Source organism: Rhinopithecus bieti, unplaced genomic scaffold (assembly GCF_001698545.2).
Source record: "Rhinopithecus bieti isolate Rb0 unplaced genomic scaffold, ASM169854v2 scaffold_51763, whole genome shotgun sequence".
Taxonomy (NCBI): domain Eukaryota; kingdom Metazoa; phylum Chordata; class Mammalia; order Primates; family Cercopithecidae; genus Rhinopithecus; species Rhinopithecus bieti.
Genome location: NW_016820890.1, coordinates 94498 through 103395, shown reverse-complemented (window position 1 = coordinate 103395; position 8898 = coordinate 94498). Strand labels below are relative to the sequence as shown.

The following is an 8898-nucleotide window of genomic DNA, read 5'->3' as shown; positions in this document are numbered from 1 at the left end:
CATTTTCTGATATATATATATATATATATATATATATATATATTGACTATTCATAGCTCCTCAGGTTTTGTACAAATTTTCAAAAGTTTGTTATGCACTCACAAGGGCATTAGTGAGACTAAGGTTGAGATTGACTTGTATTTAAATTTATTTATGAATAATTGACATAATTATAAGATAGGGGCTTCCAAATCCATAAACACGGTGTGTTCCTCCATTTATGTTCAGCTTTTTAAATTTGTTTCAAAAGTATTTTGTACTTTAATTAATTAGTGGTAAAATAAATAGAACATATGATCTATTATTTTGACTGTTTGAAGCTTATGGTTTAATAATTATTAATACTGTTCACATAGTTGTATAGCCACTGCAGAACATTTTTTATCTTGCAAATCTGAAACTCTATACCCATAAAACAATTCTTCATTCTTACTCCCATCAGCATCTGACAATCACCATTCTATTTTTGTTTCTATCAATTTAACTTCTCTAGATACCTCATATAAGTGGAATAATGTAGTATTTATATTTTTGTGACTTCTTATTTTACTTAGAATGTCCTCAGTGTTCATGCATGTTGTAGCATGTGTCAGAATTTCCTTTCTTTTTAAGCCTGAGTAATATTCTATTGTATGTATATATCATGTTTTCTTTATCCATTAATTGGTCCATGGACAGTTGGGCTGTCTTCACCTTTTGGCATTGTGGATAATGCTTATATAAACTTGTGTATACAAATATCATTTTGGGACCTGGCTTTCAATTCTTTTGGATATATACCCAGAAGTAGAGTTGCTGTATTGCATGGTAAGTCTAGTTTTAGATTTTTGAGAAACAATCATATTGTTTTTTATAGCTACTGCAGCATTTAGCATTCTAACCAACAGTTAACAAGCTTCCAATAACTTCACATACTCACCAATTCTTGTTATTTCCAGGATTTTATAAATAGCAGCCATTCTAATATCAGGTGATGTTTCATTATTTTGATTAATGGTCAGTAATCAGTGGTTATTTTTAATTAATTTAATCATTGTTTTAATGATTTTTGCTCCACTAATAACTAGTGATGCTCTCTCTCTCTATATATATACATATATACACACATATATATTTATATGAGTTATATAAGATTAGTTGACTACCTATGTATAGATTTATTTTTGGCTTTCCATTCTGTTCTGTCTCTCTCTCTCTATATATATGTTATACATATATACACATATATGTATATAAGGGTTATATATGTATATGTATATAACTTACATACAAATGTATATAACTTACACACATTTGTATATAAAAATGTATATACAAATGTATTATATACATTTATACATATATACATATAGTATATATACTATATAATATATAGTATATACGTATATGTGTATAGGAGTTATACATATATGGATATATATATATATATGGAGAGAGAGAGAGAAACAAAACAGAATGGAAAGCCAAAAATAAATCTATGTATATGTAGTCAACTAATCTTCAACAAGCATGTCAAGAATATGAAATGAGAAAGTATAGTCTCTTCAGCAAATTATATTGGGAAAAGTGTGCATCTTCATGGAAATGAATGAAATTAGACCCTTATCTTACACCATACCTAAAATTAAATTCAAAATGTATTAAACTCTTAAGACCCCAAATTGTAAAATGCCTAGGTAAAACCATGGAGATAGGTTCACGACATTGGTTTTGGCAATGATTTCAGGGATTTGACACCAAAAGCAAAAGAAACAATAGACAAGTGAGACAACATCAAATTAAAAAGCTTCTCTGATTTCTCTAACCATGGCTTAACAGACTCCAGGTATGCCTCCTGCCATTTCTCTGAAGGGTAAAAGTGGTAAGTCTTGGCAACTTCTACCTAGTGCTAAGTCTGCAGACTTACACAGTGTATAGGCTGTGGGGTTATGGTGACTTCCACCTAGATTTCAAAGGATATATTAAACAGCTGTGGGCCCATATAGAAACTGGCTGCAGGAACAGGACTGCCACAGGAAATCTGTACTGGAATGCCTAGTGGAGCCATGGAAACAGGACACTGCCCTCCAAATTCCAGAACTGTAGAGCCAGCAGCAACACGTAATGCTTTCCTGGGAAAGCTGCAAGCACCTGACTTGAACCCTTAAACCTATGAGAGCAGCCGTGTGGGCTGAGCCCCTCTCTGTGGACTAAGCCAGGAGGAGAGGAACTCAGAAGCCTTAGGGTTCCTCCTTCTACTCCAGTGTGTCCAGGAAGCAGCACACAGGTAAACAATTATTCTTCAGCCTTAGAATTCAATGTCTGCCCTACTGGGTTTTGAACTTGCTTTGGGCAAATTATGTACTCCTTTTGACCTATTTATCCCTTTTAGAATAGAAATTTTAAACTGATCCCTGTTCAACCATCATATTTTGGAAGTAGACAAGTTGTTTTTTGATTTCACACAGTTAGTGCTAGGAGTTTCGCCTTGCATCTCAGATGACACTTTGAACTTTGGATTACTGAGTTGATGCTGGATCTAGTTAAAGCTTTTGGGACTGTAAGGATGTAATAATTGTATTCTGTATGTAAGAAGAACATGTGTTTTATAGGGCAGAGGCAATATGCTATGGTTTAGATATGGTTTGTCCCAACAAAATTTATCTTGAAATTTAATTGCTAATGTACTGGTGTTGGAAGGCAAGGCCTAGTGGGAAGCCTTTGGGTCATGGAGGCAGATCACCATAGATTAATGCCATCTTGCTGGAGTGAGTTGTTACTTTCAAAGTACTGGAATAGTTATTGTGAGAGCCCATTTTTATAAAGAGATATTTCTCCTTGTTTCTGGTCTCATTTTCATGTACCTGGTTCCCCTTCCATTTCCCTGCCAAGTTATGATGTAGCAAAGGCCTTCTCCAAAATCTGAGCAAATGCCAGTGTCATGCTGTTAAACTTCCCAGTCTCCAGAATAATGAGTCATATAAACCTCTTTTTAAGATTAAGTGTTCAGTCTCAGGTATTCTGTTATAGCAACACAAAATGGACTAAGACACTACATTGTGTCCTCCCATGATGGAAATAAAAGAAGCTCTCTAGAGCCTATTTTGTAAAGGTATTAATTATATTCCTGAGAGCTCTTCCCTAATTATCTAATGACCTCTCAAAGGCCCTGCCTCCAAATACAGTTGCAATGATTATTTAGTTTCAACATATAAATTTTGGGGAAATACAAACATTTAGATCATAGCAAGGAGTTTATTCCATTTATATTTGAAGTAATCAGAGATAGGGAATGATTTACTACTGCCAATTTGTTCATTGCTTTCTGGATGTTATAATATTTTTGTCAGGTTTCTCCTTTATATCCTTTTCTGGTGCTTAATTTTTTTATAGTGACATGTTTGATTCTCTGCACATTTCCTTTTGGTGGGGATTGCATAAAATATATTAAATTATAACAATCTATTTTAAACTGATCCACTGTAAACAAAAACTCTGTTTCTTTACAGTTTTTTCTACCCTTTATGTTATTTATGCCATAAATTACATCTTGATATATCATCAACTCATTAACATAGATTATAGTTATTTTTATACTTTGTGTTTTAAATCATATAAAATATTTTGTTTTGTTTTGTTTTGTTTTGTTTATGAGATGGAGTCTCACTCTCTCACACAGACTGGAGTGCAGTGGCATGATCTCAGCTCACTTCAACCTATGCCTCCCGAGTTCAAGCCATTCTCCCTGCCTCAGCCTCACAGAGTAGCTGTGATTACAGGCACCCACCAAAATCCCTGGTTAATTTTTGCATTTTTAGTAGAGTCAGGGTTTTGCCATCTCGGCCAGGTTGGTCTCGAACTCCTGACCTTAGGTGATCCACCTTCCTTGGCCTCCCTCTGTGATTACAGACGTCAGCCACTGTGCCTAGCCCACATAAAAGAATTTAATTGGAGTTACAAACCAAAATTAAAATAATTTAGGTTTATATATTTTTCGTTTATTTACATTTACCAGTGAACTTTACATTTTCATATAACTTCGAGCTACTCTCTAATATTCTTTTGTTTCAACTAGAAGAAGCCCCTTTAGCATTTTCCTTAATAGTACAGGTCTAATGATAATAATCTTCATCAGCTTTTGTTTTTCTGGAAAATCTTAATTTTACCTTATGTGAATGACAGTTTTGCCAGATATAGTATTCGCTACTCAGTTTCTTTTTCTTTCATCACATTAGATACATTACTGTACTACCTTCTGGCATGCAAGGTTTCAGGTGAAAAATATGCTAATACTCTGATAGACTATCTCTTTTATGTAATAAGTTGCTTTTCTCTTCTTCTTTCAAGACCCTTTGTCTTTTAAGTTTTGACAGCTTGATTCTACTGTATCTTGGCTTAGGATTCTTAGAGCTTGTCACCCTTGACACCCTTGGTGTCAGAACCAATTTGGAATTGTATCAATGTTCCCACCAGTTTTTGGAGACAAGGGACTCCAAAACCAGTCTCTTAAGCAGTTCCCAGACAAGTCAGAATATTGCAAGCAAATGTCCATGTTTTCCTCCTGTCTGGAGGGAAGAGCTGGGAGTTGCGCTGTTTCTTCCTGACCAGGAGTACTGCACTAGAATGGGAATGGGAAACAGATGAGAAAAAAGTCACAAATTTCCTACCTGTTTCGGTACAGCTTTTTTTTTTTTTTTTTTTTTTTTTTTAAGTTAAGTGTTTGTTTTCTTTACCTTCTTAACTGATTTCTAGAGTTCACAGAAAGGAATTTTGGTCCATAAATTATTGTTTATTTGAGGTTTCCATTATGAAAAAAAAAGATCTGGAGCTTTCAAATTTACCCTCTTGCTTACATCAGCATCTGTATTTTTTTTTTTTTGCTTAAGTATATTTAAAATATGGTTTTTGTATGTTTCTATATATTTGATATTTTAAGAAACTGGTGAAAATAATGTTTTCAAAATTTATTTTACCCTGTCTGTTGCTACCATGTATAAATACAAATATTTTACTTAAAATGTGCCTTACCATATTGCTATACTTAATTATTAATTATAATAAGTTACAGGTTTTTGTGATTGGCTATTTCTGATTAAAGAATCATAACGTCTGTAAGAGATAGGTGTTTTTAATTGTTATTGCTGACATAGTCTTCTTTTATTTATGTTTTCTTTTCTTTTGAGAAAAGGTTTTGCTCACTCAGGCTGGAATGCAGTCATGTGATCATAGCTTAACTGCAGCCTCAAACTCCTGGGCTCAAGCAATCCTCTTGCCTCAACTTCCCACGCAGCAGTGTGACTATAGTGTGACTAGAGTCACACCATCAGGCCAGGCTAATGTTTTAAACTGTGCTTACTTTATGTAGAGATGTGGTCTCACTATGTTGTTCAGGCTACCTTTTTTTGAACACTATTGAATAGAACTTCTTTTAAAGTTTTAAAGAGAAATAATGACAATAAACCTCCTTGTATGATTTTTCACATCACCAGTAAAACTTTCAACTTTTACCGTAACACGTGATGCTTGCTGTAAGGTTTTTATAGGTCACAATAGTCATATAAAAGAAGTCTAATTATATTTTGATTTTTTAGTGATGTTTAAGCATAAAGGATGTTATATTTTATAAAATACTTTACAGTCTTAGTCCATTCAGTCTACTATACAAACTGCCATAAACTGAGTGAATTTGAAACAACAGAAATTTATTTCTCACAGTTCTGAAGGCTGAGAAATCCAAATGGCTGTACCAGCCCATTTGGTGTCTGGTGAGGGCCTGTTTTCTGTCTCATAGATGCATCTTCTAGCTGTGTCCCCAAATGGTAGAAAGAGAAGGTGCTCCTTTAGGTTTATTTTATAAACACTATCCTTCATGAGGGCTCTCTCCTCTTGATCTTATCACCTCCCAAAAGTATCTATTTCTTAATACCATAACCTTTGGGATTACAATTTCAACATATTCATGTTGAGGGACTTAAATATTCAGACTATATACAGCATGTATCCATTAGGAATGTGTTTCTACCTTACTCCATTGATATAGGAAAATTACTTTTCATTCCTAAAATATATATAATTTGGCTTTGGTCTATTATGCTTTTCGTACATTTTGAAAGTTCCAATTGTGAATTTTTGAGTGATTTTTTACATGTAAAACTAGCTTATTACTTTCTTTTCTTACGATGTTTATTTCCAGATTGTTTTTTATCCAGATGACACTGACGTCATAAAGCAAGTTTAGTAGTATTTATTCACTTATTGTTTTAGGAATAACTTTGTGTAAGATAGTGTTACTTTTTCCTTAAAAGTTTCATGGTTGTATTTACTGTTAATTTCATTGCAGCATACAGTTTTCTTGTGGGGAACATTTTTAATTCCACATTTAGTAGTTAAAAGTTGGATCACATATTCTACTTCCATGTATTCTCCAACCACTATCTACTTTTAAATATAGAGATACAAAGTTTCTCTCATTGCTCTGTATTTTTTTGTTTAGTCTCTTCCCTTTTTTAATATTTTTAACTTTCTATATTGGGATCATCACAAATTTACATACAGTTGTGAGAAATAATACAGAGATATTCTGTCTACCACTCACCCAGTTTACCCCAATGACAACATATTGCATTTGAAAAAACATTTTAAAATCTAATATTATGTGTTTAATCTTTCCATTTTGTGTACACATTTTGCTGTGCATTTAAGATGTCTATGTGCTTTGGAATCAAGGAAAAAGAAATGAAGAGAGGTAATAGGAGCCACTAGAATTGTTATGTAGAAGTGCAAATGAAAATTAATAGTTATTAATTTGATATTAATATTAAAACCAGAACTTTGTTCAGCTACTGTGAAGACAGAGTTGAGAGAATGGCTTGAGCCTCTAAGGTTTAGGCTGCAATGAGCTGTGAATGTGCCACTGCACTCCAGTCTGGGTGACAAAGTGGGACCCTGTCTCAAAATCAGAAAAAAAAAAAAAAAATAGAACTTTGAAACAAGGTATAATCAAATATTTTTACCTAAGAAAACATATTTACACCATTTACTAATTATTACTAATATATAAAGATGAAATCTAAAGACCTAATATTGAGATTTACATAAGAAAGTTGTACAGGAAGTGGAAGATAGATATTTTCTTTTACTGAACTGACAAACTAAAAAAAAATACAGACAGAAATAGGGAAGACAGATGCATAAGTGTGTTTTCCTTCTCTACATTCTTAATTTTTTTGTGATTAACTTTGAATTGAAGGGAACATATAGAACAGTGAATGTTTGCACCGTTTCATAATTTGGGTTCAAGAAGAAACAGCACTTCAGTCTTAGTAGGAACCAAGGATAATTTTCCTCAGAGTTACTTCAGTGTAAATTTGGCAGTATAGTTTAATTTTGTGAAATGAAGGCAACCATTTAAATAATTTTCTGACGTTACCCTCAAATCCTCTTGTGGCATGAATCAGACCAAAAATTTTCCAAATCTTTCCACTTGACCACACAGAAATTAGCAGAAATGCAAACCACCAGAAGTGCATGAGACGAGGCTGGCTAAGACAAGGATTAAATTAGACTGCCTTTGCCAGAAGACAGAAAGAAGTCATTGCCAAAACAACAACAACAACAACAACAACAAAACAGTTAAAGATAGTCAACTCCAGAGCACCAGCAATAGCTAAGGTGAGGCCAAATCAGCTAGGGATTGCATTAGTCCTGGATAAACGTATGAGACACAGATTTTACCATTTCAATAGCAAAACCCATGCAAAAGACTTGTGGTCAAGAATACTTTCATCTCAGGGGTTACCAATTTACAGACCATGTTAGATTAGTGACGCCACTGCAAAGAACAGGCAACATGAGGACTGTGTGTGAGTTTGAGATTCTCCTTTTTTTTTCTGCTGCTAACAGAACATAGAAGTCAACATTCCATACACAAAAACACTACTGTGGAGAGGAACAAAGATTCAGTCATAATTCTGAGAGAATAAACATCGCTTAGATCAACCTTTAAACTCGATATGCTTAATAGATTAGACTGAAATTAAGTGTTTCTAATGCTCCCTTTTACTCTATCCATCATGTGTAGGCTGATCTTGAGATCAAAATAAAATAATAATACCTTTCATTTGCAGATACATTTTATTTGTGTCATGAGTACATTTCAACCCAGTTGTGAGTTTATTAACGTGTATTTTCTCTCCCTACTCCACAGCCAATGTTCCAATCTAGTTCTTTCTCCTGACTTCCTCATGTGCTCAATGGTACTTTTTACATTTATGAGTACAGAGGTTTGATATCTTCACTGATCTTTATTTTTGTGCGTCACCAGGCATTCTTCTAGAATTGGGTGCTTCCCCCTTCCACCAGGACTTCCCTACTGGCTTCAACCCAAGTTATCCATTTCTTGAAAACACCGTTTGTCGTTTTTATCACTCAATTTAGCACATAATTTCAAAAAGATTCAAATATTTCATAGTTTTTTTCTCCCATATATATTATACAAAGTGTACATAAGAGTGCCTAGCACCTGGCAAGAAAATGATATATTTTAGAAATTGGTGTCTTCAGAATTACCTGTACACTTATGAAAGGCATTGTCCAGTGTTATGTCTTAGAGATTTTCTGGGTCCATCATAATGTATGTTAGTTTGACTGTATCTAATAAAATAAACCTCTTTGCATCTCATATTTTTGAAAATTTTAAGATAATTTTGCAAGATTTTGAGAAACTGTGAAATATATAAAATGCATGAAAATGTTTAAAACTTGAAATTGCTACACACACTCAACATGCTTTTAGGGTTTATTTAGTTATTGTGAATACTCAAAAGATTCACGTTATTTGATTATATAACTATATTATAAAATTATAATTTTGTAATAAATAAACAAAGGAGCAAACAATTAACACATAAGTGAAAACTC

General features: G+C 33.4%; 1 long non-coding RNA gene across 1 annotated transcript in view; it reads left to right on the top strand.

Annotated features, from left to right (window-relative positions):
• Nucleotides 1-2092: 2092 nt before the first annotated feature.
• LOC108520598 (uncharacterized) overlaps nt 2093-8898 on the top strand; it is a 44357-nt gene continuing 37551 nt past the window's right edge. Inside the window, exons 1-2 of the long non-coding RNA XR_001882940.1 lie at nt 2093-2266; nt 7475-7650. This is a non-coding gene — a long non-coding RNA (uncharacterized LOC108520598). The remainder of the gene's footprint in view (nt 2267-7474; nt 7651-8898) is intronic.